At 40.9% G+C, this 8,146-nt stretch overlaps 1 long non-coding RNA gene across 1 annotated transcript; it reads right to left on the bottom strand.

Annotated features, from left to right (window-relative positions):
- LOC108447544 lies at positions 1-8,140 on the bottom strand. Its single transcript, XR_001863155.1, has 2 exons — positions 7,918-8,140; positions 1-3,906 (listed from the first exon to the last, which is right to left on the bottom strand). It is a non-coding gene; the product is annotated as an uncharacterized LOC108447544 (long non-coding RNA).
- Positions 8,141-8,146: the final 6 nt, after the last annotated feature.

Genomic DNA, 8,146 nt, shown 5'->3' with positions numbered 1-8,146 from the left:
CCCCCTGATGTTTCGGCAGTGCCACTGCACAGGGAGCTGTCGGTCTTTAGGCCTCCGCGTATAGATGTTAAGGCCACGTTGACTATATCGTCTGACTTCTGAGGTTGTATTCAGGCATTCGATATACTGAGAATCATCTTACAAATATATGACCTTCTGGGTCAATTTCATGACCTTAGGGCAGAATTTGTCTTACATAGTCTGAAGCATGAGGAACATTATGCCTAAGTGTTCACCTTAGACCAGAGGGAAACGTGTGTTTTTCCAGAAGCAGGCTATACCTGATTCTCAGCATACTGTATCAGTGGCAATTTGCATAGGGCTTTTTCAGCAATAAACTGAAGATGCTTTATTTTCTCTCCTAGTGTCTTTAGAGTTTGCTTCCTATTCACCCTTTTTTTTTTTTTTTTTTTTCTGTCTCTAGTATTTGCTTCACACTAAATCCCAGACATCCTGGTGATACATAAAAAGCATTATCTTTCCATTAAGGTAATTGCTTCTAACTGGATGCAAATTAATAACATATGCCAAATGCACAACAAAAACGGCTATGCCAGCCATGCTCATGTGTGCCCCATGTTTTCAAAGGCTTGAGTGGATTGATTCTGAGTGGATACTCCTTCTTTCATGTGTATGTTTTCCTTTTACAAGGGTATGATGACATTTCTGGTTTTTTGGTAGAACTTCATGACTCTAATAATCAGTCATCATGACTTTTCAATCCCTGCCTCATTTCTGTTGGCTATGCCTGCAGTCCTCCTATTCGTAGTACAAGACCCACTGGGTCTATGAAGTTAACATAATTACAATATGGAGAATTTGCCTGTGCTCTTTATGGCCAAATACACACATCATTACTCACATAGAGACAGAAGAAAGTCCTTCAAGATGAAGGGCTAGGAGAGATCTCTGTGAACTCTGGCAACCTTTTTTCTCATTGACTCTGGCATTTTTTTCTGCCTTAATCACAGTGACTCCAGGAAGGTAAGTCTGAAAAAGTGACAGGGTCTAAAAATACAATGGTGAAGTCATTGTTTCACAGCATCTTTCAACTCAGATATTTTATATAAGAATGTCTCTCCGGCCCTGAAGACTTATCATTCCTTTTTATCTCTTCTTCTAAATGACTTGCCATTCCCTCTGTTCCACATACATTATCTTAATCTCTCTGCAGCTACAGTGAAGGGTATTCAGTCCACTCTCCTTGCTGGTTGCCATTTCGTTCCACTTCATGTTTGTTTTCCAGCAGCATTTTATAACACAGGCACACACTAAGGACAGCTAACCACATATTAATGAAATTCTCCACTATGACAGGGATACAGTCCACGTAGTATACATGTCCATCACTCATTTGTCCATCTACCACTCCCACTCACCTATTCCTCAACCTTCCATGATTTGTAATGCTAAAGCAAAATCCTAAAACATGAAAAATGTTTTGCCTGGAGAAAGCAACTGCTAAACACAAAGAAGAAAAATCCATTTGTGGCTCCCTAATTCAAAGACATCCCCTCTGACTCAATGAGTCTCCAGCCCACAAAGCACTAAACCATAAAGGATCACTTTGATGAGATTATCAGCTATTGTTCTTACCCTCTTTATTTACTGGCCTCTGTCACAGTTGGGATATTGGTCCAGAATGAAGTTTCCTGTTAATTACTCAGTTCTTCAAGTGACATAATTATGTTTCTAGAATGCAATTCAAAGAGAGCAGAATCTCAAGGCTGTCCTGCTCATATCGCCCATTAATTTCTCTGCACTCTGGATCCCTGCTGATATCACTAATTTAAGAAACAAGTTCTATTACTACAGTGTGTATTCTTCTGACTGCTCCCAGAATTACAGCTTTTATGTGTTCCCAATACTAGCCTAACAGAGCCAGTGTGCTCCTCAAGTTTGAAAGGACCATAACTAGATGACCCTGCTACCCTAGGGGAAGGTGACAAACAAAACCCCAAAAAACCCAAACAAAACAATAAACTAAAGCTAAGACCATTCACCATGTAGGGACAATAAGTACATGTGGTAAAATGAAAATAAGAAAAATCTAAACCCAAACAGATTTGAACATTAAGAACCCATTTTTTCCATTAGTGTCAAATGCAAACAAAAATTCCTGTCTTCATCCACTGATGTGGCTAACAGTGACAACCCTTGAAAGCCTTCCAATGTACTCAAGCATGCCAAGACTTGTTTTCTTCTAAAGAATTAATAAAAGAAGCACAGATTACAATTTTTCCTCCACTTAGGTTTTGGTTCTATTTTCTTTTTCCCCCAGTGAAGTTCTTTATTAAAATGAACATGCCATAGATCTGGACAATTAACATCAGAATTTATCAAATGTTCACCTTACTCATCAGCAGGCCCCGTTCTCAACAGCTTTGAGTAACTTTGCCTATTAGGTTTCCTTGAACATGTCTCACTGCAGTTTGAGCAAACCCAAACCCAAGCAGGTTTCTCTTTACTTATCACCTCTGTACAGCTGGATGTCTGCTGATCCCTGCTCCTAGTTGCTCATTGCTGGCCTTCTGTGCTGCTCTTGTTAAGCACACAGTTAACTGTCAGATGTTACAAACTACTAACCTCCAACAGCATACAAAAGTTAAAGCTGTTACTCTATTCCCTATTTCAAAACCAAATCAACAAAATCTTGATTGCATTTTCAGTTCCAAAGCAGAAAAAAAACCTGTGCCATAAACACCAAGATTTAGTTTTAATACGCTCATTATGGAAGCCAATCCTTTCTGGGACCAAGGCAAGTTGCAGGCAAAATAGATGAAATGCATTCTTCCTGACTGTGCCCAAACTGTATATACAAAGTCTCACGAGCCTCTGAAGCCAGATTCCTGATTTTCTAACTGTATGACAGCAGAAGTGACTGACCTCATTTATATATTGTGGGGAAATTGAGGCACCAGCCAGCCCCTCCAGTGCCCCTGGCAATCTGGACAACATACTGACCTGAGATAGTGCTACTCTGGCAGCAGACCATGGACTGCACAGCTGCAAAGCACATACTGTAAAAACATGAACTACAGCACAACACTTACACGGTGAACAACTCTTCAAAACCTCTTTGTTCCCTTCTGTGGGAAAACAGCCAGCCTATCCAGCTAGCACCCAAACGCTACCTTGCAATACTCCTGCTCTAGAAAGCTGGCACAAGCAGCCTTGTCTAGAGCCAGTACCTGCTTCACCTCTGATGAATAACAGGAAGGCAGCATCACTTAAGGAGAGCACCTCTGCATGGTGTGTCGCACAGTGCTCTGGCTCTCAGCCTACGTCGTGCCTGGGTGCTACTGTCAGTGCCTGTGTGGCAAAAAATGAGTTGCCTGCCAACCCAAATTTACCTGAAGCATGTCACATCAGTGTCTGGGGCGTCAAGAGCCAGGGAGATGGCAGATTGCAGAGCAGCTGTGCATGCACGATATGTCTGAGGATACTTTGTCCCTCCATAGGTTCCAAACACGTTCCTGGCTGGAGTGGGAAGCAACATTTAGATTCATCACATTGCTCCCTCCCTCATACCAGAAGTCACAGCACTACCGCACCAGCAGGAAAGTGTGGAGGGCAGAAAACACATGGAAGTGCTGCGGTGTTGTGGGGAGGAGGAGTGAGTTGCTCAGCATCACTGCGTGTGAGCTGCTCACTAGTCTGAGCAGCCAGGATTCCGTGCGGATGGAGAGGTCGCTATGAGGAGACAGTGTGGTGGCACCCTTCTGTGGTGGACTTCACCAGTAAATGAAGGTCACAGCGAGGCACTTTTGATTCAGGAGGAGACAATTTCTTTGGGGAGCCATAGATGATGCAGCTTCTGTTAATGTTGTTTACCTTTCATGGACAGTTTGTCTCAGGGCCCGAGGTGTCCTCAATCTCCCATTGATGACTACATTCAAACCATGCCTGCGTGGTCAAGAACACAAATTTTCAAGTGGCTTGGATTAATTTTAGAAGACCAAATTACTCTGGGATATAAATAATTATATTCTTTGATATCTGACTGACTGAGGACCTTTTCACTGTGTGTGAAAAAAGTAAAAAAGCATTGACCTAATAAACACACACAGAGTTAAGAACAAAGTCCGTATTTTTTTCATTAGCTGTTCTCAGAAGGGTTTTGGCCCCCTGTATTTTTGCTGACTTTTTTTTCCTTTCCCAGAAAGGATTTCCTTCCCAGTGCCTCCTAACTATGGACATATCCAGATTTCAGACTATAGATTTTCAATTGCAAAATTACATGCCATGGCAATGAAGAAGGGAGGACACAACAGGTGCCCCAACCCTTAACCAAGGGTACAGGGAGGAGTGTACAACATTCCAGGAAGCTGAGTCTGTGGGGATAGTCATCTGTTGCCCTACCCTCTTTGTTCTGCTCCCTACAGATGCTCACTCATCCCCTGAATTTAAAAGGCCTTATGTGACCTCAGGATACTCAGGAGCCTTAACAGCAGTAGCAGCAGCAACATTAGTACTATGTAGGCTGAGGCTTGTTTTGCTGAGCTGCAACAAGTTTGTAGTTTGGTAGGTATCACTTTAAAATTCCTTAGCTAAGTGTTAAAAGTTGCTAAACTGTGCTGGCTGGTTGGATCACACAAGTGTTATTACATTTGCAACTCAGATGAAAGATGAAGTCACTGAGGGCAAGTAAGGCATGGGTGTAACACTGTAATAGGAGTGTAATCACGGGTTGCGGGGAGTATTTATACCTCTTTCCTGTGGAACATGTATGTGGGAATGCAGCACATAATGTAAAGGCCCTCCCCTAAATCTCTCTGGAAATTGCCATCTGAAGCAAGGAGAGGGGCTCTGGTCTCCAGCTGTCTAAGAATGACTGAGCACAGCACTCAGCTACAGCAGGTAGAGCAGCCCAGTAGCCACATTCGTGTGGCTGGCTCTCATGCTAATGGCTCCTAACAAAATTGCCTGAGAACAACTACTGTGCTACCTCTCCTTATTGCAAACATACCTAAATATAACCCACAGCTTATTTTCCTAGGAACAAGTATTGGCAGGTCCCAAACTGCAGATGGGAACGTTTGATAGCTCTCGGGTGTAGTGCCAGCCCTTGGCTGTGGTTCCTCTGTCTCCTTGCTTACGCCAAGAGGTCTTAAAAGATAACTGCAAAAGTTGGATAGATTTTGGTATCTGAAGGGAAGCGTCTTGCAGGAAGGGCTCAGACTGCAGGTTTGTTATGTAGTGTGGCTTGCTAGGGTGCCCATAAGGTGAGATGGATTGAAGTCATTCATATGAAGTAGACCTTACAGTGGTGCCTTCTCCAGAAGGATCTCTGGAGATGCTGATATTACTTTCCTTCTCTTTTAATGAATAATGAATTCTACCTCCCTCCAGTCTCACTGGGAAAAACAAACTTCATGTAAAAGTCTATGTAGTGTCTTCTCAATGAAATTTTTCCACAATATCCTATCTCTAAACCAGGATTATTTCCCTTCCTCATTTGCTCAGTTGGTGGCAAAACTCCCACTTCTGCCTTTTAGGTAATCCTTCACCACATTTTTTCTCTGCCTGAGCACATCCATTCATTCTTTTTTGACTATCTGCTCTGACTGCAGAGCAGCAGTTTTTAAAATTGCCAAATACACCTTAATTTTCCACAATATTGTTCCTGCATGTATTTCTTTCACATAAAGAAGAATATGTGTTCCAAGTAGAAATTCTACATCACTAAACTTGGTTTATGTCTTTGCTGCAAAACCATAAAAAAAGATCATAGTTTCTCTCTCTGCCATGAAATTTCTGAAGTTACTTCAGTTTAAGTTACTAGATTGTAACTAGAGACCCATATATACTTAGTAGTCCTTTTTGGAAATGGGGACAGGGTTGCAGCTGCTGGGAGAAAATCCAGGCAGAAAACCGGGATAGTGGCTATTAACCACCTCAATTTTGCCACCAACAAGTGTGAATGAACACTCTGTGAAGGCACAAATGAGAGCTGGAATATTTACATTTTCTCCAGTGAAGATTACTGAAGTAAATGTGTTCAAAATAACAAGAATAAGCAACAATGAATTTTTCATTTTGCTGACATGTCACTCATGGCCTGTGCTTTTCCTCTGTCTATATGCAATGAAGTCTCTAGGCAACTGCTAAATTTCATATGTTCCCAGCAGTTGCTACCTTATTACACTATGCAGTCAAATCAGTGGAAAGGTTCATTCACTGATTTACATAATACAGGATAAAGTCTTCAAAACATTTTACTTTCATTTGGCAGTTTCTGAAGGTATATCTGCAATACCCACACCCACTCCAATTTGTTTAATCCCTGTATCCTTACTATGGCAGGATTGCCAAACAGAGCCTTGAAAGTCACAATTTGATTAGTTCTTCTCTCAATTATTTTCCCCTTAAAGCATTACAGAACTCAGGTGCAGTCTTACTGCAACCTTTTTTTTTTTTTGTATTTTATACTTATGGGGCGGCGGTCACAATTCTTCCCTTCAGTGCATTTATTCATAGTTCCACATTCCCTGAAACACAATCTTACAGCAAATGTAAAAAAATCTCTCATATACATTTTAGTCTTTACAAAACAGCCATTGTAATGAAACCATGACATAGAAATAAAATTACATTTCCCTAAAACTGCCTACTGATACAATCTGAATTCCTGGTTGCTAATATGCACTTAAATACTGTATTCATGTTTTATGTTACATCAGGTATTACTAAAGGGCTGGCTGTAGTGTAGTCTTCGTGTTTCTTAAATAACTACACAAGGCAACGGATAATACACTTTTTTTCATAATCGGTTACAGATTAATGAAATATTATTCCAGAGCTCTGCTCTGTTCAGCATATTACAACATCTTCCACCAGATATCAGTATTGATTGGCTCTTTCCTGATCCTTTAGGAATGACCTATGGCCTACCTCTCCCCTTGTTAAAACTCAGGTTATCACAAAGTGCTTTAGTTTTTATCATAAAAGCATTTCCTTATTTCAGTGATTGCTGTAAAATGCACAAGTAATAATTAGGTGGGTTTTATTTAGAGTGGAAAGAGGATTCAGAATTCAGAGGCTTTACCTAAACCTTTGTGTAGCCATATTCTGTGAGATACATAAAAAAATCCAAACAGTAATATGGTTTAAAATTCTACTACTTTTAGAGAAAATATATAACAAGAAAATACTCTTCAGGAACTAAGAGCATAATTAGTAAACTGTGATGCTGGTCCTTGCAAATCTTAAATTAACCAGAGACAAAGATAATTTCCATAAACAACAGAAGTTTAGGAGATTGCTTTCTTTTACAAAGCTGCAGTTCTGTAACATAAGGTATCAAATGACTATTTACTTCAAAATAAAATGGAGCATGAAAAGCAAATAGCTTGATTTACTTAATAATTGGTAGAAAAATTCATATGGGAAACAAACAAAAAGAAAACACCCCACATAGGGCAGCAGGGTAACTTTGCCTCCCTTGTACTGAAATTCCAGGAAGACAAAATAAACCAACTGTATGTTCATAAATCTCCAGATAATAACATATTGCTTATGTTTCTATAAAAAGTGCAATAGGAGGTTGTACGAGACACTATTACACTAGACTTTAGCGTTTTAGGAGGTAAAACACATGGTCAAAGGAACCGGTTCTTAATCCATATTCACAGCTGAAAAAGGAGTTTGTGTTACTTCCTCCTCTTCAAAATCAATTTAAACTGTCAAAATAGCTTTAATTCGTCAGATTTCAACTTTGACCCCAAGAAAACCCTCTAAATAATCAGGCTGAGTTGTTGCTATAACATTTATGTCAAAAGGAAATTTTTAATTTGCAAGGAAAAACAAAAGTTTCTCCCTTCAGAGGTCTCTCCAGCAGCAGCACACGGGATTTATCGCCTCTCCTTTAACTCAAATCGCGTGTTTGCCGCAGGAAACTCTCCCGAACGCAAGTACCTGCTCTTCTCCCCCCTCACCGAGGAAATTGGGCGATTTGGTGGCAGAAATTCCGAGGAAAATACACTTTTGTTAGTCCAAAGAAACACAAATCGAGCACACCGAAGGGCTCCCCGGCCGTGCAGCGGGGCGGGCTCTGCAACCCACCAATCACCGCGCGGCTCCGCTCTAAAAATACGAGCAGCTGACCCGGGCCAGCCCAATTGTGTTCGCCTGCTCCGCAGAGGAA

This window comes from Corvus brachyrhynchos, unplaced genomic scaffold (assembly GCF_000691975.1).
Source record: "Corvus brachyrhynchos isolate BGI_N302 unplaced genomic scaffold, ASM69197v1 scaffold56, whole genome shotgun sequence".
NCBI lineage: Eukaryota > Metazoa > Chordata > Aves > Passeriformes > Corvidae > Corvus > Corvus brachyrhynchos.
Note: the sequence above shows the minus strand (reverse complement) of the source record. Positions and strands in the feature narration are given on the sequence as shown.